Consider the following 25723-nt stretch of genomic DNA (forward strand, 5'->3'; position numbering starts at 1 on the left):
CAGGGACACGGGCGGGGGAGCGGCGGTGAGTGACAGGTAAATAGCAGGCTAGGTGACAAGCAGATTGTCACTAGCCTGATGCTAGAGGCACAATAGAAGGACACAGATGCAAGTCATTGTACACAGAACATATCTCTGTGTCCTATTAAGATTTGACAAACACACCTTTGGTTCTCTTTAAGCAGTCAGAAAGGGTGCTGTAAGTACAGGACCGGACTAGATTGTGCCTATTGGAGCAGCTCATATCTGAGTAAGCACATTAATAATATGAATATTAGGGTCAGTTCATCATATTTCAGTTAATGTGTGTGCTGTGACAACATGTGGACATGAAAGGCGAAGCATATGACACGATAAAATTATGTTGTTTGGCCATTTAATTCGTTCAGGACTAGAATTTAGAATTCCATGTGATGATCTGAAAGCACTTAACAAGCTGCTTCATCCTGTCTGTTTCACATTGCATGATGGCCAACATCTGAATTCAATTTCCAGGAACATTTGATGGTTGAAGCAGTGTGTAATATGCCTCAAGTATTACTTTGCCTGAATAGACCTCACCCAGAACATTGCTAAACAGGACAAGGACAGAGTCACTGCACAGATCCCTTGGCATTCATAAGGTGCTGGCAGGTTTCACACTGCCTATGCTCTAAATCAGTGGTCCTCAAACTAAGGCCCGCAGGCCGAATGTGGCCCCCTGAGGCTTTTTTATTGGCTCCCACACACAAATTGTATTACTTATAGATGCGGTCAGCTACATCTTTAAATATTGGTGGTCCACATATAGAATAGCAGTGCTGGCACCACCCATCCACATGGAAGCCAGAAAGCAGTCATTCGCTGGTTTTCAATCAAATTCTACATTAGGTGATACTGCTGTCCACTGCAGGTTGTCACCTGGGTATGCTTCACTGTCTGACCCGCAAAGACTTCTACATCATTTTATGTATACTCCAAACCCCCCCCCCCCCAGCAGTCTGAAGTACGTTGATCCAGCCCTCGACCCAAAACGTTCAGTGATCCCTGCTGTAAATGGACGCCAGTTATGGAGGAACAGGTAGGTCAGAAATATCACACACCTAAATGAATTTGTTGGATACTGGAACCGGTAGTCAATCCAGGAGTAAGTAGAAGGTTCTGCATGTCCTCGTCACACCTCCGGTCATGTCTCACCTTCAGTTACACCCTCCGTACACCTCTAGTCATGTCACATCATCAGTTACACCCTCGTCACACCTCCAGTCATGTCTCACCTTTAGTTACACCCTCCTTACACCTTTAGTCATGTCACATCGTCAGTTACACCCTCGTCCCACCTCCAGTCATGTCTCACCTTTAGTTACACCCTCCTTACACCTCCAGTCATTTCACATCGTCAGTTACACCCTCGTCCCACCTCCAGTAATGTCTCACCTTTAGTTACACCCTCCTTACACCTCCAGTCATGTCACATCTTCAGTCAAACCCTCGTCACACCTTCAGCTATGTCACATGATCACATCTTCAAGTACACGCTCAAGTACATGCTCATCATGCCTCCACAGTCATGTTTCACCTTCATTTACACTATTGTCCCACCTCCAGTCAGGTCTCACTTTCAGTTAAACCCTTGTCACACTTCCAGTCATGTCACATCTTCAGTCATGCCCCCTTTATACCTCCAGTCATGTCTCATGTTCAGTTACACCCTCGTTGCATCTCCAGTCATGTCTCATCTTCAGTTATATCCTTGTCACACATCCACTCAGCCAGACCTTGTAAAATGTATGATTAAAAAGACGTATTTTAATTTTTACAATCATCCTGATCCCCGGATGACGCAAGACTGCGAAACTCGTCTGGAAGGAGACAGGTGGCATCGCTATTATTTTACTGGTTGTGGACCAGCATATACGCGCAAATTCATTTCGGGGTTCCCAGGGCCTGGGCCCTGTATGAAAGTTTGACTGTTTTATACCTTTTATTATTTTATGGTTTACATGGATGGCCTTCAAATAAACGGTTTACACTTACAATTGCTGTTTGTTTGTTGTTTTCTACACTGGTTCTCTGGATACCACACCTGTCTGGAGTGAGAGAGTGGTGGACGTTGGGATCCCCAGTTGGTTGTGGTTTGTCCCTTCCATCATTGAACGCGAGACATGTAAACTTATATGTGGGTTGTTGGCAGCTGGTGGTGAGTCCCTCATATTTCTCGGGGTGATGGTTAACCACGTGAATACATGAGGCTTGATTGCCACCGCGGTGAAGTTCTTGAGACTACGTATTATAACATTCACCATTGAGAACAACGCTGATTTTTTACTATTATTTTGTGCTCTCTGGACGTCGTCCATTCTCAGCAGTGATCGACTGTTTGGTCGCTTGGAGCTGATAGTTTGTCTGTTTTTAATTTATGCAATCCTACCCTACCTTCAGTTTTTTTATCAATACTTATACATATCATTGGAAAATCAGCAGGGCAATCAAATAAAAGATAGACAAGATATAATGTTCAGCACAATATAAATATTATTTTTAGTGGATAAATAAGAGGGAAATTGAAGAAAAGTATGGAACTCTTATTTTGTCCTAAAAGAGGAAGTGTTCCTTCAAAACAGCGAGTGCTGGAAATGAAAGCTTTTGTTCCTCATGAACTGGTTCCCCCTCAAAGGCAGAAAACAAGGAGAATTGTATCCTCTATATAACTTTGCTTTATTGAACTTTGGCAATGGTCACAAAAGAAGCTGCAGGAAGCAGCAAGTGATCCCAATTTCCTTTCTGCAAATAATGCCTGAAATTGCTAGTGGAGTGGTGACAGGCGAAAGGGGAAAGGTATTCCCTGTCTCTTGCCTCTAATCTACCCGTCACTCAAAATGACTGGTGGCAACACAGTTGTTCAGAGTGGGAAGGTGGGAGATGAGTCTGTCTGGCAAGCTGTTCTCCTGCTAATACACTGCTTGCAGGAAGTAAACCTAATCAAATCTAAGTCCTGGTGGAGAAGGAAGGCACAAGGCTACCTTTAGGGCGCTTTCACACCAGACAACACGTGCAGGAGCTGTTCTCCTGCATGCGTTGGAATAGTCTGCGGCGTGTCGTTGGGAATCTGCGGTGCGACGCAATCAGCGGCGGTAGCTATTAATTGGACCCGACGGGAAAACGCCGGCTCCCGGCGTTTCAATGCTCCCGGGTGCGTCGAACCGCATTGCACAGAAACGCAGCGTCGGGTGTGAAAGGTAAAATGAAAGTCTATGGGCTTTCATTTTACCTTGGTTAACGCAAAGAATTGCCTTTGCGTTAAAACGCAGGGAAAGGGCTCTGGTATGAAAGAGCCCTCATGGTCCAACACCTAAGGCACCATCAAGACATCAAAGCAACTCTCTTAACTTTTTATTTTTTTGGTAATAAAGGTGTACCAGCAGGACTGAGGGCAAAGTGTGGATGTAGATACCAGTTGTCATGAGACTAAATACAGCTTAAAGTGGAATATAACCCTGCATTTCAACTTTGCTCTAAAATATTATTTACAGCATATTATATGCAACCAGCATTTTTTTTACTAGACCAGCATTGGAAGGGTTACACACACAGCTTTAAAGTTCGTGGAGAGAACTGCTGCCGCATCCAAAGTTTAGATAGTTACATTTAAGTAAACAAAATGTAGCAAGTGAGGAATGTTACACACTCTTTGGCTGTCCTCCAGCTCCTGCACAGTCAGAGAGAGTGAGTCACATTACACAGTTTGCTTAAATGTATCTATCTAAACTTCGGATGCGGCAGCAGTTCTCTCCACGAACTTTAAAGCTGTGTGTGTAACCCTTCCAATGCTGGTCTAGTAAAAAAAAATGCTGGTTGCATATAATATGCTGTAAATAATGTTTTAGAGCAAAGTTGAAATGCAGGGTTATATTCCGCTTTAAGAAGACTGAGCTCTCACAAGTGTCTTAGCAAGCAAGCTTGTAGACTCCTTGCAGTCAGTGTACTGTACCCAGCTTGGCATTAGAGATGGTCATGTCTAGGAGAACTCACAGGGAAGCATGTGACTTGTTTGATCAGCTGATAGATTTGTAAAACTCTGATTTGCTGTGATCACATCCAGCTTCAGCACGTGATCATGACTAGCAAATCAGAGACTTACATATTACCTGACCAAACTGAATACACGTGTCTCCATAAGTTCTCCTAGACATGACCATCACTTCTAGGCATTCTTAGCATCATATGGCAGAATCCTTAGGTGTTCTGTGATCAGACTGGCAATCTGATACCTTGTTGTTCATCCTTGGTTGCTAAAGTCATTATAACTTCATTCTAGCATCTAAACAAAGAAGAATTTCTAATTAAATAAATACCGAGATCCATTATGTTAGTTAGAGCATGCACTTTGAAGCACCTTGCACTTTATAGGGATAACCTTGGCAAAATAGTTAATTGGGGTGTGGCTAGTACATTGGGGTCAAGGTTGTGCAGATCTATCTGCCAGCGTCCAGTTTGGGGAGGGGGACAGGGGGTGCTGGACAGAGTGAGGGTGAAGGTGATGAGGTGGTGGTCGGAGATGGAGAATGGTGCAATGTGCAGGTTTGTAAGTGTGATGGCTTTGGAGAAAATTAGGTCCGGAGTATTACCAGCGCTGTGGGTGGGGGCGTTAGTATGCTGAGTGAGGCCAAGGGAGTTGGTGAGGGAGAGAAGCTGAGTGGCAGCAGAGACTAATACATTCTTCTTAGCACAGTGCCTCTACAACTCCGCTCTGTAAAGCCCTACACTGGCTCCCCATCAGCTTTAAGATCAATTTCAAAATCCTGTGCTTGGCCTACAAATCAGTGCACAAGACCTGCCCGGCCTACATCTCTGATCTGGTCCACAGACACATACCAGCCCGCCCCCTCTGATCCTCCAATGACCTGCACCTAGTCGCACCACGCATATCTCAGTCACGTGCACGATTGCAGGACTTCACCAGGGCTGCCCCCACTCTCTGGAACTCGCTCCCACCAGCCATCAGACTCGGCCCCACCTTTAATACCTTAAAACAAGCACTCAAGACTCACCTTTTCATGCTCGCATACCCCCCTTCACCAGCACCATAATAAGTTCCGTTAGACACCCTCTAAAGATGCACCTATTGTCTCCATCCCCACCCTTTAGATTGTAATCCTCCAGCAGGGCCCGCCTCCCTAGTGTTTCCAGCTTGATTATGCAATCTTACTGACAATCACCCCTCTCGTGGACTAGAACAGTCTCTACTTTGACCTATGACACTGTATTGTTATCAAATCATTTGCATGATCTTATTTTGTTGTGATTTTCCTGTATGTTCTACCTTGTATGTTAACCTATTTATCTATTGTGCAGCGCTGCATAATATGCTAGCGCTTTATAAATACAATAAATAATAATAATAATAGAGGAATTGTATACAACATGTAACAAGGCATGTAGTATATGTGGAAAGTTAAATTACTAATTCAGACATATGGTAGTTATTATGCATTCATTAGCAATAAAAAAAATGTAAAAAATGTGTCTGCTAGGTCTTGCCAGACTCCTTCAAAAATGCTGTATTGTCAACTAACAGCCACTCTTGGGGGATCATGGGAAGTATCAGTGGCGTAACTAAGGTATGTAGTATATGTGGAAAGTTAAATTACTAGTTCAGACTCTTTTTGAATGCATTCAATAGTACATTTGCATTAATTAGCAATAAAGTTTTCTAAAAAAAAAAAAAAAAGGGCCTGCTGGTTCTGACTCCTTTAGAAAGTGGGGTATTGGCAACTAACAGCCACTCTTGGGGGATCATGGGAAGCGTAGTCCTGTTTAACACATAATGCATCAGCCTATCCAAAGTTATGTTAAGGTATTAGAAAAAAAAAAACTCAGCCAGTGAGATACGCTACCTACAAAATGATGTTAGCGTTACCGGAACATAACAGACTTTAATATTCACAGAACAAGTGAATGTAGCTTTACACAACGGGAAACCTTTGATATTTTAAGGTTACAGTTTGCATGAAGTGAAAAAAAGAATACTTCAATAAAAATGAACGTGGAGTGAATTAAGATGAAAATTTCTGCCGGGTTAGTGGCTTCTTTTAATTGATTATGGATTTTTCTAATGTATGGCATTTTTAAAATTAATAGCCGCTGGCATTATGAAAGAGTATTGGTTCCTTTACCTCCACGCCGTCTATAGGCTGAAGTTTCAACGATGGTGAAAAATCCTTGTCCCGGCCTTGCTAATTTATGATATATTGTGACCTGTGGGAGCCCTTTAGAAAATGCCCGTGCATCTAATATTCATGAATGTTGATTTTTAATGGGGCATCCACTTAAAGAGAAAGTTTTTTTTTCTCTTTTCACCTCAGAGAGTGTCTGTTGAATCACCCAGCTGAAAAGAGCGGACCATTAAAATACGGCGATGTCCATGAAACAGGGATTGGGAGGGCTTAAAAAAGTAGAAATATGCCTCACATACCGCATGTGCTGAATTTCGTGAGGCATTGGAACACATGTATCTGGGTACCACATGTCCAGGAAAATATCAAAGATGCCTTTAAAGTCTTCTTAGAAAAGACAAAAAAAGAACATTTGAAGATGTTTTTCATGCACGGCACGGTAAATTCATTTTACGATAGCCAAGTTTAGGCTTCAAAGCAGATTTTGTTTGTTCTTTTTCGGACGATTCTTGCTTAATGGCATGGTGGTCGAATTGTAACGTTAGACTGGAAATGTTAAAATTGGTCTCATATACCTGCAGACTGCCTTATATATAAGCAGGGATGGTTAAAGTGAAAGAAAAGATGGATGAAAAAGAATCTAGTGACGTAATCCAACTCAGGTCGTACATGTGCACCCTGCAGCACACCGTGACCCCGCTGTGCCCACTTGTGTTGCCGACTGTGAAAGTCTCCATAGACTTAGGCCCTGTTCACATCACAAACGCGGATGGCCATGCGTGCGGAACGCAACGCGTACGAACGCACGCCATCCGCGTTTGTGTGCGTTGCGTGGCTGATCCCATCACTGAAAAGTGAATGGGACAGCCATGCGTTTTTACACAAAATGCGTGCAGCATGCGTTCCCGGACCGCACAGGTCCGGAACGCATGCAGTGTGAACATCAGACAGTGCACTCTATGCACTGTCTGATGTCGTGCGTGTCGGCCACCAGCACGCATTTCCAAAGCGCGGCTGGAAACGCGTGCAGTGTGAACGGGGCCTAACATGGCCTTTGCAGTGGAGATTTGATTTTATTTCTCCTAAGGGCCTGAATGAGAATAATAATTTTGCCTATTTTCTTGTGAATTTTTTTGCTGAGGGGGCTCTACAGAAGAATAATGGACTTGATGCGTCTGCTGATTAAGTCCTTCATAAATTACTTAATCTATTGCAGTATTATGTGATTGAATGTAATTTGTGGTTTATTGTATTCGATTATACACTCATGTGTATCCTCAGTTTTTTCAGGGTAGACATTGGTGTGTAGTTCCCTGATTTTGTTATATACTATTATACTATTTTGCATATTCTGTCACTTCCTGGGGGTGGGTATAAATTACTTGGTTTGATAGTGCGCAGTACACCTGAAGAAGGGCTCTGCCTGAAACATGTAGTGCTATTGTCTGCTCCAATACAGCTTGTTGCTGCACACAGCTCCTGAGTGCCATGTCTTTCTTTCGCTACATGGCCTTTGCAGTAGGGGGGGGGGGGGGAGCGTAACACAGAGTGGTACACAGCGCGCAAGTCTGCATGGAGCCTAAGGGGTAGATCACAGCGCTGGCCGTTAAAGCGGAATATAACCCTGCAATTCAACTTTGCTCTAAAACATTATTTACAGCATATTATATGCAAAAAGCATTTTTTTTTACTAGACCAGCATTGGAAGGGTTAAACACAGAGGTTTAAAGTTCGTGGAGAGATATGCAGAAGTTCAGATTGTTACATTCTATTTAGTTATATGTATCTATTGAGAAATGTTACACACTCTTTGGCTGTCCTCCAACTCCTTCTCAGTCAGAGAGATAAGTCACATTCAACACTTAGAAAAACAAAAGTTTGCTTTCCTAAAACAGAAAGAATTTGCGATAATTCAGGTTGGAGTGAGCTTGAGATGTCTCCCAGATTCAACACTTAGATACATTTATGTAAACAAAATGTATTTATGTCAGCTTCGGATGCGTCTGCAGAAATCTCCAGGAACTTTAAAGCACTGTGTAACCCTTCCAATGCTGGTCTAGTAAAAAAAAAAAATGCTGGTTGCATATAATATACTGTAAATAATGTTTTGGAGCAAAGTTGAAATGCAGGGTTATATTCCGCTTTTAGTAAGACTATGCCTATAAAAACTTTCAATGCTCAGTTACTATTGCCCGGCACTGAGACATGTTTGTTTTATTGTAGATCCAAGCATCCATGATCTATCTACTCATACTGAAATCCCTGTTATGCAATCCATTCGTATACCGTCTCCACTACCTGTTATACCAATATTATTATGTAAGAGCTGCTTGGATACAAAACATCCTGCTACCTCCGTGGAAGAGACCAGCCAGTATTACCATTATGTACAGTATTCGGGGCATGTGCCACGACGCTGCATCAATCCGTACTGATGGGTACAGGATTTGTACTTATTAACCACGGGTCACTGGGCAGCAGGATAGGCAGAATAAGTGTATCTACCCGTAGCTGGGAAAAACACAGGCCTTGCTCTATAGCAAGAAATACACATGCCAGGTCTTCTTTAAATTAACTGTCTGATTAATCAAAGCCGACATGTGTCTCAATGAATCAACTTATCGACTGTAGGTATTTCCCAGCATAGCCTATCGGCGGGCGTATTGCTTTAATCCACAGAGCTCACATGAAGGCTGGGTGGTTTTTTTTCCCCTCAAATCTTTCATGATTTTACCAGGACAGATAAAAAATATGACATTCAGTAGAGATTAGCCATCAGTGTCCAGGAGGATTAGCTGCAGGCTGTAAAGGGAACGAAAACACAATCTCTTCCAAGAGTCCGAGGATTTTTTTTACTTTAAAGTGACCCAGTTATGCATTATTTCCATCTGAACTCATCGCATAACTTAACTCCAAAGCCATTTTTGTTTTTTGTTATTTTTAAAAAGCAAAGATAAAAAAAAAAATTCATGGGTCCATAAAATTCACTTTAAAGAGGAACTCCAGTGAAAATGTTGTGAAGATTTAGTCAGTGTTTGCCCATTGTAAAATATTTCCTCTCCCTGATTTAAATTCTGACATTTATCACATGGCAACATCTTTACTGCTGGCAGGTGATGTCAGTGGAAGGAGATGCTGCTTGCTTTTCTGGCTGTTGGAAACAGCTGTAATTTTCCACAATTCAACAAGGCTCCCACAGTGTGATTTTAGAACCATGGTCCTGACATCACACTGTGGGCGGGGTTTCATCAAGATATCAGCTATATAGAGGCCCCTGATGATCCGTTTGTGAAAAGGAAAAGTTTTCTCCTGGGAAAGGGGGTATCAGCTACTGATTGGGATGAAGTTCAAATCTTGGTTACAGTGAGCTTGTTATGTACTATTTGATTTTGAAATGACCATATAATATAACCCCAGTACAACATTTTAAGCAAAAATAAATAAGATTAAAAAAAATGTATACACTTTGGGACTGATTTACATTTGCTCAATTCCAGGCTCCATCCTGCCCCCCTGCTGAATATCTGACTCATCGCATCCTGATTTCCCAGCAAGCTCCTGGTGAACCAGAACTCCTAGGAGTTTGTAAAGGACCAAAAAGCTCTTTTTAGTAAGAGGGCATTTTGGCCCTTTTTAGGCCCTTACACACTCCTAGGATTCTGGTTCACCATGTCCTTGCTGAGTAATCTGTAACTCTGGGTGTTTCAACTTGTCCTACAACAAGCAAACTGCAGCGAGTCCCTGTGGAATAGGCCTAGTCAGGTCTATGTTGCCGGTGCACAATCCCTCTGTGGGTCACCACTCCACACACGGTTCAATGTAGTAAATACGAAGGAGGCACTCAATTGGCTTCAAACTTGCGTTTTATCAAATCCCAGTAATACACGACATGTTTCGGGGCATATCCCCTTCATCAGGTGTACATACATTGAATGGCACACAGTGAATAAATACATACTTCTAACCACCACACCCTAAATTGGACCACCTCCATCTTGTCAGCTGACAAGTCAGCTGATCACTGACATCACACAGTCCAAAGTCTTGTTAACCCCTTAGGGCACTGATCAGAGGCATTACTATGTCCGTCTACCTCGGTAAACCTGATTAACAAATCAAATTACTGCATCTTAGGTAAACTTAGGTAAACGGTGTATATTATTTAATAAATTTTATTTAAACAAACACTTTGGGCTAATGAACCAAATCTCCGGGCTTGTAGAGCAACCCAATTTTCATTCATGAAATGTAATGGGAAGCACGGAATATGCTCTATCCAATGAAGCATCTCAAAATTATGCCAAACTCAATGCAAAGTAACTACGTGATGTATAGTTGATAGGAAAACCCATTTGGAGGCACCATCACTATCATACTGGTAATGTGTTTTCCTGCAAAAACCTAAACAAACAAGCCTCAACCTTTGGGACTAATGTGCCGAAGGCAGTCACGCTCCATTCACCAGGCCTCTGTGAGAGGCACATGCCATGAAGCCTTCAGGAGAAGACGTGTAATTACCAGCTTCATCCAAACCACCAGAGTCCCTCTCCTCACCTATTTGTGGAGCCGTGTAACCACTCAGTCATAAAAGATGCTTTAATGTCATTTTTACATACACACCGAACGTCTCCAACGTATCCACGTAACCTGCTAGCAGAAATTAGTCTTGTGAGGGAGAACAGGAGAAATCAGCATTTAAAGACCACCGCGTGCTTTTCTGACTTGCATTACCACACGCAGATATTAAATTAGTTATAAAGAATAGAGCAGGTTGCACGATCTTAGTGACAGAACTCAGAGTGTAAGAATGTATTATTGAAGACATTTCATTAGGCATTGCAATTACCCCGCGCAGGGCCTGATGCATCCAACTATATTATTTCATTATTGACAGGGAATTATTACAAAAACCAACAGATACATCATTCAGATGCAAAGGAAGACAGTGCCAAGGAGGTGGATGGGGAAAGGGTGGAAGTATAGAGGAACCGCATGCAAATAAAGAAACTCCCACTGGATCAATGCCAGATACAGCATACGTGCTTCTCAGACCAGTTTAATTGTACTACTCCCTATGACGATAGCCCTGTCAACATTTTGCTATAGACCCCATGGTTATTTTTTTTTTTTATCCTTGGGAAGCCATCTAAAGGTTTAAACCCCCCCCCCTTTCCCCCCAAAAAAGAAAAATTCTCAGCTCAGATTTTGCCTTGTTAGACTGTCTCTCACTGCCCTAAGTACTAAATATTTTAAGACTGTTGCAAACTTTTAACTTAACAGCATCACAAACTAGTAACAGAATCGTTATGGCTAATATTGGTATGAGCATACCTCCCAACTTTTTGAGATATGAAAGAGGGACACTTAAGCCACACCCCTGCCACACCCTAATCACGCCCCCGCCACAACTCTAGTCATGCCTCTGCCACACCCTTACCTTAAAGATTTCACACCTACCATAAAGATTTCCTAAGAAAAATATGTCATTTTCGATCTCAAACCACATTGATCCTTTATATCCTGGTTCATTTTTCTTCATAGTAACATTTGAAAATTAGAAATATATCAATTTAAAGAATGAGAGTAAAGTTTAGAGTAAAACAAAGCAAAACATGTATTTACATAAATCTGCACATCGGTACTGAAGGATTAAATGAGGAAGAAAGAGGTACAGTTGGGAGCTATGGTATAAGGCTGGCCATAAACTAATGTTAGCTATATATGTATATCTCGTCTTGGCGAATCGGATGAAAATCGGTGCTGCCAACAAGTGTATGCCCGATCGACAATTGAGGAAATTAGTTGCATGTAATAATCGGACATGCTGCAAGATGTTGGGGCATCGTGGTCGATCGGGTGTGCAGCAGTACTGGTGGGCTTTATCGTGATGAGCCACAAACGCAACGAAACCCCCGATGCTGGTACCCCTAGTGTATACGTATAGTGAGACGTCACATACGTGCCATGTGCTATATGCCAGTGGCCTGTACAGTGCTAATGGAGAATCAGGATTCCAAAAACGGATGGGCACCGCACAATGGGCAAAATAGGACAAGTAATGTATAAATACACAGATGGGAGGGCACATTTATATTTTACGGAGGCGGCAGACTTGGCCGATTCCCGCAAGATTTCATGATGGAATTAATCGGGAATCGATCAAGAATAGGCCTGTGATATATGGACAGCCGACAGATCTCTCTCTAAACAGATTCTATCACAGAAGAATTTGTCTCTTGGTCGAATCTGCCCATCATCACTAGATGTATAGTCAACTTTACAAAATCAGCCACACATATGGGGACCATACGATCATAAATGGTCAATTTGGGTGAGCTTGTAAAAATCCATTGCATTGATTTTACTTTTCCTCCACTTCTTTTCCTGTGCTCTAAGTTTAGGGCCTTTTGGCAGCGACAAAATGCCGCAGACAGCACAGTGAACAGATATCCATCAATCTGGAAAGTGTTTTGCTCGAGGTAGAAAAAGGCACAAATGAGGTTGTTGATATAGACTTGCTATAAATGACTGTGTCAGGTTACACTAAAAGTCTTCACTAACCACCATTACTTAAGATCGGTCAATAAGTGTTTTTGACAATGTTGTAGCTCACGGTGAATGAGAAATGGTCAGATTGAACAGCTGCCAGTTAACTAACCACTTATTAAGCGGCACGAACTTAGCAGCTGCATTAGTCGCTGTTAAAAATGCAAGTCATCTCCTGCTCCTTTGCCATTTGCTGATGTATGCAACGGACCTGACATAAATTAGGACAATTTAAAGTGCACCTGTTTCACATTCACCTTCTGGAAGCACTTTCTTTTGGAATAGAGCTGTGAAGCCATAATGAAAGGAATAAAGGCTATGAACTGTCTAGAAACCATTAGCATGAATAAGCTGAGAGGTCCAAAATGGTTGCCTTGAAGGTATAAGAGTTCAGCCAATAGAATAAAAGCATCCAGCATGTAAGTGGATTAAATCAGTCTATATGAGTAGTGATGAGCGAAAATGTCATTATTCTTTTCGCATTCATTTTTGAAAATACAATGTAAAATTTGACTTTTTGAGCAAAAATGCCTGCATGCATGGGTCTGTAGCTTAAAGGAATACTGTAGGTGGGGGAGGGGGAAAAAGAGTTGAATTTACCTGGGGCTTCTAATGGTCTCCCGCAGACATCCTGTTCCCGCACAGCCACTCACCGATGCTCCGCCTCCGGTTCACTTCTGGAATTTCCGACTTTAACGTACTGGGCCTGCGCAATACACTCCTCGTGACGTCAGCGGGAGCGAGGACGCGGCCACGCTGGCGCAGTGGTTTTCCAACTTTAAAGTCGGAAATTCCAGAAGTGAACCGGAGGCGGGGCCGGAGCATCGGTGAGTGGCTGCGCGGGCACAGGACGGCTGCGAGGGACCATTAGAAGCCCCAGGTAAGTTCAACTCTTTTTCCCCCCACTCCCCTACAGTACTCCTTTAAGTGAAGAGTCTGCCAGGTCATGGGAAGTGAATATGGCTGCTGGATGTCACTTTAAGAGATATAAACAGGGGCGTAATTAGAGGGGAGCAGCCCCTGCGATCGCAGGGAGAGCCCAGAGCTGTTCTAGGTCTCCAACTACTAACCTTCCCTTTCTCTGATACAGAAGACTATACTTCAGATAAAGTGGTTTTGTGGCTACACTTGTTATGGGTGTGAAGATCATGATGGCTGCACTTGTTTTATGATCCTTGTGAGATGGACACCAAGGGGAGGCAAGGGAAAGGGTGTTAATATTGGGGAAGCCCCATAAAATTGTAGTTACGCCACTGGTAGTGGGTATATAAGACCGAAATTCATTTCCAATGCCTGATCCCCAGGTGACAAACTTTGTTCCTATTTTTATAAATATGGTTTAGTAAAAGTCACATCCAGTCTTTGAAAATAGACAAATAAAAATGTAAAGAACTTTATTTCCGTCCTCCCTTCTTAAAACAGTAAAGTCCCTGGTATCGAGCACCGGTGGGAATAGCCTGATGCCAGATACATGTGCTTGCCGGTTGTTTGAGCAGCCAGCTGAAAAAGCACAAACCTCCTCCTCTAAATACTTACCGAGCCTCCAGCAACGTCTTGCAGCCTTTCTGCAGCTCATATCGGCTTTCCGGCACCCAAAAGCCAGAAGAGCCTGCTAGGAGGAGCTGCAGAAAGGCTGCAAGACGTCTTTGAGGATTGGTAAGTATTTAAATGCCTCCAAACCTGCCCAAAACCCCCCAAAACACATTCCCAGTTATCCATCAGGCATGCCGGTTAGTTGAGTCTGACGGTTGTCTGAGTTTAAAATAACGGGGACTTTGCCTTTTTTGAATTATGAGCGTCATAGTGTCTATAGATATTACAAACAAATCACCCTCGAGCTTCCAGTAATATTGTCTGTCACAAATCCAGAACTAAAATATTGACTCTGTGCAGTTTAATCACCCCTCCCCTCCCCCAGCTGTCTTCATAAAGGCACAATACTGACTCAAGGTCTCTAAGAGGGTGAACAAAAAAAAACATAATTTGTCTTAGAATCACATGATGTCTGCTTCTAATACAATTTTCATGTAAATGTAATGACATTAGTATAAATTAACCCGAGATTATATTTAACCTTTTACATAATGGTTTTCATCAGAGATCGTGTGTAATTTATGTTGATTGATTCGGCAAATTACAACCTCAGAACTCGCCATTCTTTCTGCAAACGATATTGATATGGGGAAATGCAGGACATCCATCTAGCATAACCAAAAAATCCATTTCAAATGTGACCGTAATGATATGACAACTGCATCCGTCGATAGGCGTATTCCTGGGAACGCTTTGCATGCCAGTCTCGAGGCCTTAATGGGGCTCGATGCTGAGTGGGCAAATAAGCAGCAACAATAAGGTGCATCTCCATTTAACAAATGAATCAATATGGAGAGATGTACAGAAAAAGATGTCAGTGTGCTTTTCTTTAGTAGTGTCTACCAAAGACAGTTATTTTTCTCTCTAATATTTACCCTCCCCCTTTTATGCTATTTCCCAAAAAATGATGATTGCTAAATCATAATTTCACTAGGGATACTCGTTTGGTTCCCGCGGAATTTGGAATTTCTGCATTTCCGAACAGAAATCAGCATTTCTGATTGGAAATCGGAAAAAACGATTTACCGCAGCTCTGTAATTTTAGCCCAAACACAGAACTCGGAAGCATTGGACCAATCAGAGAATGCAGACTTCTTCCACAAAAAGTTAGATTACTGAGGTAATTTTAGATCAATCACCAGATTTTGTTTTTCTGATTTTTTGAAGGGTAAGCATGGAGGAGCAATTACGGTTAGGCATGGGGGATGTTTTTAAGGTTTAGGGGAGGTGGTTAAGGTCAGGTATGGGGGGGGGGGGGTATTTATAAGTGTTCACCCAACTGGCTACAGCAATTGCTTAGATTGTAGCAAACAGATGAATACACAACACTTGGCCCTTCCTCAGGTGGGGTTGAGCTTCCATGACACAGACCAATATGGAACCCAATGGATTCCAAAGTAGGCTGCGCCATTTGAAGGAAACCAAGCAGCCTTGGGAAATGCCGGTTTCCTCGTAGATGCTCAGCAATGTTGGTAAGACAGATGATCATAAAGCCTTTTGATCGCCACTACAAAAAAGGCAGAGTAAGAATAGGTGTAGACAGCTTCCACGTTTACCTGGCTGTGGAACGCCTCTATAATATCACACTTCACACAAAGCACTGAGGCTAGAAAATAACAAGGAATGAGAATGTAAGAATGAACTATAGCTTTAAGGTACACTGGGTAATTCTGTTCTGTAGACACGGCATAGTACATTTTTTCCTGAGACATGTAAGAGAAACAGGACATGCATATTAACTGAATCAAATTTAACTGGATCAAGTGAGTTTTCAGTATCAAAGGAAGTGTTATCAGAAGACTTCAAAGGCATCACATGAGACGGGTTTGGCTGACCCTCACAGAAATAATGTCAGCTTATCTCTACACGCTGAAAAAACTTCCCTTTACTTCAGAGGCTCTGTCCTGTCAGTCATGGGTGTGGGTCTTTCACGGAGCTGCTGTTTCAGATGAGACTATGTTGGTATGTTAAGTCAAATGTTAGTTCCATACAGCCTGCTCAGATCTTAAGGGAGCTTGGATGGAGGAAGTATCGGAGTTAAATGAAAGGCACCCCATCCTGCTTTTCAAAGCTGAAATGGTGCTGAATGAGCTTGTTTTTGGTTCAGAACCATGTGGTGCCGAATTCTAACACCAACATTAGTGCCTATCTCTGATAATTTACATCACTTCCTGTCGACACAGGAAATGGAAGAAACATGTAGAAGATGGGGAAGAGTTCAAATCCTGAACTAGTTTATGTTGCCATACCGCATTTCTTGCCCCTAGTTCTTCCCGTATTTTTTTTTCTGTAAGGGTTGGTTTAGATCAGGGGTCTCAAACTCAATTTACCTGGGGGGCCGAAGGAGGCAAAGTCAGGATGAGGCTGGGCCGCATAAGGGATTTCACAATCGCGGCGCATTGCCGCCTCTGCCCGCCCCTCTCACTCTTCCTTCACAGAGAGGGGCGGGCAGAGGCAGCTATCCGCCGAGATTGACGTCAGGAGGGGCAGAGCTGAAGCTGAAAGCTCTGCCCCTTCCAGGAAATGCCAGCAGATTGCCCCTGGGCGATTTGGGGGCTCTGCAACCCTCGTTTAGCGGCGGGGATGCGGCGGATTACTTGGGAGCACTGAAGCGAACTATAAGGAAGCTTTTGCCGGCGAGGGCCACAAAATATTGTATTGAGGGCCACAAATGGCCTATGGGCTGCGAGTTTGAGACCCCTGGTTTAGATGGATGTCTAAACCAGCCACTTGAGATCTCACTCAAATGCCTTTGTACAAGTAAGCAGAAAAGCATTTGGCAACTTCCAAGTATGCTCCCGGTCATTTGTATGTGGTGTTGCATTTTGATTCGTGCGGGGGTGGGGGTGGGGGGGGGGGGCGGGGGACACGGAAGCAACGTGGTTAGTCAATCCAGGATGCTACATGCAGCACCCAGGAAAAATTGCATGATGGGAAGCGAAGTTTGCTCTGACTATGGCAAATTACGGTACCAAGCACTGTCCATTCATTTGAATGGATAGCACTTGAGCGACGAGTGCTGCGGCTGACGTTTAACATGTTTTAGACCTCTGTGTAAACCTGCCCTTAAAACCACATAGCTTTATGGAAGCAATAGGATTTTTTTTTATCTTTTAACAAAAATCAGCGGTCAAGAGAAAGTAGGCTAGGCCAGCATTGTTTATCTGAGGCTGAATACAATAGCAATCAGTAAAGCTTTTTTGCTGTAATGATTATTCCTCTCAAGTTCTTTAAAGTGGACCTGAACTCTTGCACAGGACAGAAGGAAAACGTAAAGAAATGCACCCTGTATGTATTCAGAGAGTTTAGCCTCATCTGTAACTAATCACAGTGTTATTTAATCTCGCAGCTGTGGCAGCTGGCTGCCCTCGGCAGAGTAGCTAATTTCTAAACACAGGCTGTGAACCCTTTGTTTGCTACCATGAAAGCAGGAAGTAGACACACTGAAGATTTATTACAGGATTTGTATCAGCTGTAACAAATGTTTTTTACTTTAAAGGTTATTATGCTGCTGTGTATCTTTTAGAGCAGAGAGGGAGTTCTGAGTTCAGGTCTGCTTTAAGCTAACAGTCATCTGCTGCACTCATATACATAAGATTGCTGCCCAATCTGCTAAAAAAAAATAGCTGAATTGGGGGTCTTCTTATCTCGTGTGTGTTGGTACTGTCAGTTTGCAGCTACTGAGCGCGCCTATTACAATTGTTTCTCATGTTATTAGACTAAAAATAGCAAGCTCCAAGCGTGCCATAGGTCCGCCGTCTGTAGTGCAAACAAAAAGCGCGCAAGCGATGGTGTTCATTGTGATCCAATTTGTATCTTGAATACACTAATCACTCATTCATCTTGCTTCCCCATTGAAAACCCGATAATACAATCCAGATGTGGCCTTGAATGTTATTGAGGTGCACAGTAAGAGATGCATTGAAATAACAGAATTATGATAATACAATTTGATTATAAAGGGTAAAAATAAGCAGAATAATACTGAAAACTCAATTATTCCAACAGCGCTAGCTGAGAGCAACTGCGGCTCGGTAGCATCTGTTCCTAAAGGCATATTAAAAATGACTGAACTGCCTTACTGTCTAAGGTGGCAGAAGTCCTGACTTCCAGGCAATATCCGGGCCTCAAAAATAATCACACCTTTTGTAATGTCCCCCCCCCCCCCCCCGCACCGGCGTTCTGCAATAAACTGCAAGCTTGACTGCTCCTTTCCTAAATCTACTTTAAATCAAGGCAGGTCAAGTCAAGTCAATTCGGCTGAAGAATACATTTAAATAGATCAACTAACCTTTACAGCTGCGATTGCTTTATAAACAAAGAGAGAGAGGCGTCCCGGTAATATATGTTGTGTTGTATTTTGTGATAACCGCTATGTAAATATTATGTATTCTTAGTGGCTCCATTGGATGCTTGCCACGTAGCGTGTCCTCGATATTTATCATAATAAATAAACTGTTTATTTCAGAAGATACTGTAAACTTTACTCAGCTTGTGGAAGATGGAAAAAAAAAGCCTAACTGAATATTTGTTGTAATTACAAATGTATCTTTACCTTAAAATAGGATATATACTGATTTTTATTCATGCTGATTTTGTTTACTTTTGAGAAAAAAAAGGTATTTTTAACAATTTTTTTTTTTTAAATTGAAAACAGTAAACATGAGGGTATTTGTTTATAACATTCATAAACTGTGCTTACTGATACTATTTCGCATTGCAGCAGTAATTTTGTTGGTTATTTTGTCTAACCATTCCCCTTATCCATCCAAATATCTAACGCTGACCTCCTAAATCCCAACCTCTCCCAGCATAAACCTCTTCTTGAAGAAGGTGCTTTTGGCACCCGACGCCAGTCACATTGCGCCTGACTTGGGCACCGCTATAGCACTAGTGCTATAGTGCATGCCCTGCACATGGGAAAGTTGGAGTTCCCCTTGGCCAAAATTACTTTTCCCTTCGAGTTGCTACGACTCGGAGGAGGAGTTGTATTTTACGCAGCCGGGAATTTGAGCGGCAGCAGGGAGAGCCGTCATTCAGTTCAACTTGCGCCTAACTCACCGGCGGCGTACATATACATACGCCCTAACCATACCTTCGGCTTAGCGTTTACCCCTTCCTGATGGAATCCTACCTCTTGCCTATCCCATAGCCATAACCATAAGCCCTTAAACCTAGCTGGTGAAACTTAACCCTCTCTAGCCTATCTCTTAACCTTAGCCATCAAAAAACGAACCCTAACGCTAACATCTAACCCTAACCAATGCACACTCTCTGTCATGTTCTTGAACGCTAACACTACATTGATGCAATAGCTGAGGATGGGCCTCCAAATCTCTCAAAGCCCTTTAGCTAAAAAAAGGCCAGCACTCAGCCCTGTAACAGCAAAGCAACTACATCTAAGTCAAACACTGTAGACAAAATAGCAAGCACTTGGCCAGCTATTCAGCTAATCATGTGCAAACATTTTATATTTATTATAGCTATTAAACCCAGTTGGGTCTGTTATGCAGGAGAATAGAGGTGCCAAAAGGATAAAAGGAAGCTAAATGACCTTAAAAAAACAAATTCTTGGTAAATAGAGGAGGTAGTGGTGGACTTACCTCCTCCAAGTAGACACACAACGACTGTAGTAAAGACAGTCAATATATTTTATTTATGAACTCCAAATATGCAACGCGTTTCGAAGGTTTGATCCCACTTCATCGGGCAATAACAACGGAGCAACAGCATATGTGGTCAGTAGAAGAGCCAGGCACCTCTGTCCAATTGGGTCTGTACTCATTTAGGATACCATGGCATTACCATAGAGGCCCTCATATAAGATATAAGATGGAACCATAGAGTCTCATGCCACATTCGAGGACTGTCACCCACAGGAATCAGGACTTGATCCTTTGAGTGACACATCAGGGACAAATGCAATACAGGCCTGCAGGCTAGCAATGCGTTCTCTTGCTAAGGCGGGGCGGGGAAGGGTGGATTGACCCATTAGGCTGTCTAAATAAAGAACCGTCTACCTTGTGTATATGAAGCCTAAGGCCTGGTTGAGTCCCCAAATCTGTAGACTTTTCTAACAAAATTATAAAACAGGTTGAATGTATTTTAAGTGTTTTAAAAAAACATAACGAAAAAGAACATGTTAAAAACACTGAATGTGCCCTTCAAGAAACAATTATACTTATTGGGCGTTTCTTAACGTTTCACGTTTTTAATTCCTTTAATTTTTTTCTTGCAATATAATCTTCCTTTGTTCTCGATGCAGATCATTGCCGGTTGATTCTAGCCTCGGCCCAGACCAGTTATGTCACATTGCTCCACCAATACACATACATTTTCCACTAAAAGACAGTTTAACTGAGAGCTGTCACATCCGTCATCTCCACTCAGGCTGGTTAAAATTTTTATCTGTCGCCTTGAATTAATTTCAGCTTGCCTGAGCCCAGCAGGGAACCTCAGAGTGCTTTAGTTAAATTCTTCATTTTCAAAGAGCATTATCATTATCATTTACAATGCTAGGTTGCTATCCTTTTTTTAAAACCATATAGAAAGAGATTTGTTGACACATTGCTTGGATAAAAAAAGGAGTGTTTTTCTTAGAATTCTGTGGCCAAACTGTTTTCGCAGGCCTGCCAGAGATAAATTTGAATTGTCTTCAAGAGACTGTTTGAAAGAATTGGGTAGGAGTAGGATATTGAACCAGTACTATTACAGGAGTTTGTAATGTGTATGAATGATTTAGTTAGTGTTTGCTCATTGTAAAATCTTTCCTCTCCCTGATTTACATTCTGACATTTTTCACATGGTAACGTTTTTACTGCTGGCAGGTGATGTCACTGGAAGGAGATGCTGCTTGCTTTTTTGGCAGTTGGAAACAGCTGTTATTTCCCACAATGCAACAAGGCTCCCACAGTGCAATGTCAGTACCTCAGTGCTGTGAGGCGCTGACATCACACTGTGGGAGGGGTTTCACCACAAAATCAGCTATACAGAGACCCCTGATGATCCTTTGAGAAAAGGAATAGAGTTCTCATGGGAAAGAGGGTATCAGCTACTGACTGGGATGAAGTTCAACTCTTGGTTACGGTTTCTCTTTAAAATTTGACAGAACCGTCAGGTTTTGGGCCAGCCCATCTCTCCATGGGGGATTCTCAGGGTTTTCTTTGTTTTCAGCAGCATTTCCTCAACAGCAGTTTAACTGCCAAAATAGTAAGATACCAGCCAGCCTACCTAATCACTGCACACTATTCTGTCAGTTAGACTTTGCAACTGCTGTTCAGGAAATGCTGTTGAAAACAAAGAAAACGCTGAGAATCCCCCATGAGGAGATGGACTGAACCAAAACCCTTTTGGTTCCGATTTTAACTGCCTACTTCTTTTGCGATAGTGGTCCTTAACAGCGGACCTAAACCCAGGACATCCTCTCTGCTCTAAAAGATAAGCAACAGCATTACAACCTTTGCAGAAAAAGATTTCCTTGTTACAGTTTATAGAGCTCCTCAGAGATGCTGCAGTGTAGTCACTTCCAGGTTTGCTGGGAGCACAGAAAGGGTTAAATTCCTGTGTTTACATATAGCCTGTTTTTGCGATAACAGCTCAAAATACAGTGGCTCATTACTAGAAGACAAGGGTGAAATAGAGAGTCTGTTATCTCTGAATACACACAGGGTGGGTTTCTGTGTTTTCCTTCTCTCCTGTGGAAAGGCGTGGGTAAAACAAGAGAGTGATTATACTCACAAGGCTGGGTTGCCATGGGAGACAACCACTCATAGGAGCATGTAAGGAAGTACCGCCCACACTCGGCATTGAGGATGGTTTGGGGCGGTTGCAGCTCCAGGAAAAGAAATCACTTTCTGAAAATGCTTTCAGAAAGTGATTATTTTCTGTCCTGGAGCTGCAACCACAGGCTTTTCATCTTATCCATTCAGAAGAAGAGCTGAGAGAAAATGAATGATTGGGATAATTAACTAATAAGTATAATGAGGAAGATGATTTCCAGTAGATCAGCTACCTCTACTTTGCTTGTAAAGTTGTGAATTTCCCATAATACCCTGTGGTATTAACCTGTTCTCTATGGCTGCCATGGGCCGAACTACCTTTCTGTCTCAATGATTGAGGTAGATGGGTGGAGCTTAGTATTAGCCGCATTTGTCCAAACATCGGCCATTGTGTGCTGCTGTCTCACTCACTCTCTCTTTGCTATCTGGTGTGTGGGCGGAGCAGTGACAGGAAAGGCTGCAGTCAAGGGCCATTATTTCACTCATCAGTCGACAGAGATGTGGATGGCAGCCAAAGCTACTGGCAGATCAGGGCTGCAGTGTTAGATATATTACTGCTTTACATTAATTGGGACAGAAATCTCTGATATATTCATATTTGCCTGCCATTCCACTTTATAAAGTACCTGTGCATTTGTAGGGGATCTGAGTGTGCATGCTGGTGTCTTAGAAGTAAAATACTTTCCTCTAGCCAGAATATGCTTGCCTTCCTTTTACCATGCTCTAATGACTATGTCCACCTATCCTCAATCATTTTAGGCTGTGGAAAGGCTGATAAATCACTGCAGCATCCTACAACTGAACCACACTACACAAGCTCCTCCCGTATGTTTATGTTCCGTACCTTTGGCTTGACCTTTGATGAGCTCCTACACCTTTTATGACTAGGCATCTGCAAGATAGTCCATCAATTTATTATTACTGCATCTAGAAATGACTTGAGTTTCCTCTCTGCTCCAATAGACTAGCAACGATATTACAACTTTTAAGCAAACCTTTTAAGGTTTACTTTCATATCCTCCATAGAGCCCTATGAGTGTGCTGCACCAAGCTTTCTAGGTTGCCTAAGGACTGTTGTTTTATCTCTAACTGCAGATGATAAGAATAGTAGGCAGCTTCTAGATGTAAACTACAGCTGTTCATTTCTTAAAAAAACAAAAACAACATAATTGTACTGAAAAAATAGACAGGATATTACATTATTATGCATGATGGCTGCTTACAATATTCCTGTGTAGGCTACTGTGTCAGGAGGTGAAGCATTGCGGTTTTCATGTGATTTTTTTTTAAGAGATTCCATTACTTTAGTACTTTGAGTGAAAGAGAGGTAGTATAATTAACCCTTTTTTAGGCACATATGGAAAAACATTTTTCCCCATCCCTCCTCCCAGCCTGGCAGACTATGCAGAGAGCAGCAGGGAGCCCTTTCATATTTACCTTCTTTGGATGCTGGATCAGGTTCTCCTCGTCTTCCACTGGATCTCATCCTTCTCCGCTAAGCGACCACGGTAATGCCGACTTCTCCTTCTGGTCCCCGATAGCATGAATGACATGTGATCAGGACCTAGAGGATGGTGTTAGCGTTGCAACACCATCTGGTGGTGGAGGTTTGTTTTCTACCACCACTCTTCCACCACCGTGCGGCGCTGCAACGCCACCACCATCCTTTGGGCCCTGATCACATGTCACGGTCGGGACCCAGAACAGGACGTCGGCATTGAAGCACCACAGGTGGAGGAAGACAAGAGGAAGAGGAGAGACGATCCAGCATCCAAACAGGTAACTATGGAACTGCTCCTTGTCCCTACTCTGCATGCTTTTAAAACTGCAAGTGTGACAGAATGATGCAATGTTATTAAAAAAAAGCTATATAACTGAAAATAAATATATTAAACTCTTTTCTTTGCTACTAATGTTCTATTACTTATCCATAGTACACATATAATTCATTATCTCATCTGTATATTTTTTTTTCACCTCAAGTTTGCTTTAAGCTGATCATCAGTGTGTATACATCATTAACCAATCATCTTTTGCAGTTTAAAGTCAGTAAACTGAAACACTATCGTTGCTGTGGCTTATACACTTTATACACAATCACTGCTCTTAACACAACCCGATCTGAAAAACCCTCCTCCTTTATAAGCTTAAAGGCCTTTTAAAATAAACTGAGCATTGACTTTTTCCTTTATTTGAAAGATAGGCTAATTGAGCACTAGCTTAGATTGCCTTGAATTGCGAAAATGACAGCATTAAAAGGAAACAAAATTCAATATAATTGCAAAGACGAAATTTTATTCGGTCAATAAACTGCTTGACGCTAATAAGCATCCTCGGTATTTCGCCTTTCAGGAGGTAAACACAAATACGGAAGGTGATTCTTTCTTCCTGCTGAGACCTGGATGGGGGGAGCGACGGAGCGATTGCAGTAAATAGAGTTAAATCTTCAGATGAGACATATGGGACAGCGCAGTCCAGGGGGGATTAAGCATTCAGTGCCGGCCTCCTGATGAATATCTACCCTTTACATCTTGGTGATCAGAAAGGAATCTCTCTGCGGATCCTCAGCATGTGTCCTAATTCTGGAGAAGCCTAACAAGTGTAGAATGCTAATTTATACTAAATACGTCTGTCTGTCCAAGAAGGGACTCCGGTAGATAATAATACTGACCTTGATACAACTAGTACTGTATGTTATTGCCATGCACAAAAGACAACAGAGGAATAGCCAGACAATACTAACAAATGTGAAACAAGTGTAAAAAATCTCAGTCTACAGCATAGCTCCCAACTGTCCCTCTTTTGGAGGGACAGTCCCTCTTTGGGTGCCCTGACCCTCTGTCCCTCTTTCCTCCTCATTTGTCCCTCTTTCAGGACTTTGTCCCTCTTTAAATATATATATTTCTATACAAAAAATGTGTATGTTTGATTTTAAACTTTATTCCTATCCATTAAATTGATATACAGTATTAAAAAACAAGTGTCAGCGCCAAGGCAGAAGGCGACCGCAGCCGAGAAGGACAATGTCCAAAAGTCCACACAAGCAATGAATATATAAAGTCAGCGCAGGTCTATAGTAATACAGCTTTCATCATTTTTTTTGGTATACAGGATCTTCGAACAAAAGGGTAAAGAAGCAAGGCTTACCAGATTCCAACAACCCACATTATAAGGTTGTAAACGAGTTTGATAGGTGGTCCGCAGAACTTTCAAATGGTGTCGTTTCACCAGCGATGTTGCACACTACAGATTCCTCCGGAATATAGTAGATATCCTGAGATCGCAGAGACTCACCAAAGGGGAGTCCAGTAGGATAGTGACATGAAAAAGATATACGGCACATCTAAGTGTAAACCGTCTTTATTACATAACAAGTAAAACAATTAAAAACAAGGATAAAGGAAAACTCACATACGGGGCCCGTGCACTGGGAACCCCGAAAAAGTAGCGCGCATAAAATGGTCAATAGAAGACCTCAAATAAAATGGTGCCGCCTGTCGCCTTCTTCTATTGACCATTTTATGCGCGCTACTTTTTCGGGGTTCCCAGTGCACGGGCCCCGTATGTGAGTTTTCCTTTATCCTTGTTTTTAATTGTTTTACTTGTTATGTAATAAAGACGGTTTACACTTAGATGTGCCGTATATCTTTT

General features: G+C 42.3%; 1 protein-coding gene across 20 annotated transcripts in view; it reads right to left on the reverse strand.

The window, feature by feature from the left end:
- Positions 1–25723, reverse strand: part of ROBO2 (roundabout guidance receptor 2) — a 1374514-nt gene that overhangs the window by 452632 nt on the left and 896159 nt on the right. The window lies entirely within an intron of this gene.

This window comes from Hyperolius riggenbachi, chromosome 2 (assembly GCF_040937935.1).
Source record: "Hyperolius riggenbachi isolate aHypRig1 chromosome 2, aHypRig1.pri, whole genome shotgun sequence".
NCBI lineage: Eukaryota > Metazoa > Chordata > Amphibia > Anura > Hyperoliidae > Hyperolius > Hyperolius riggenbachi.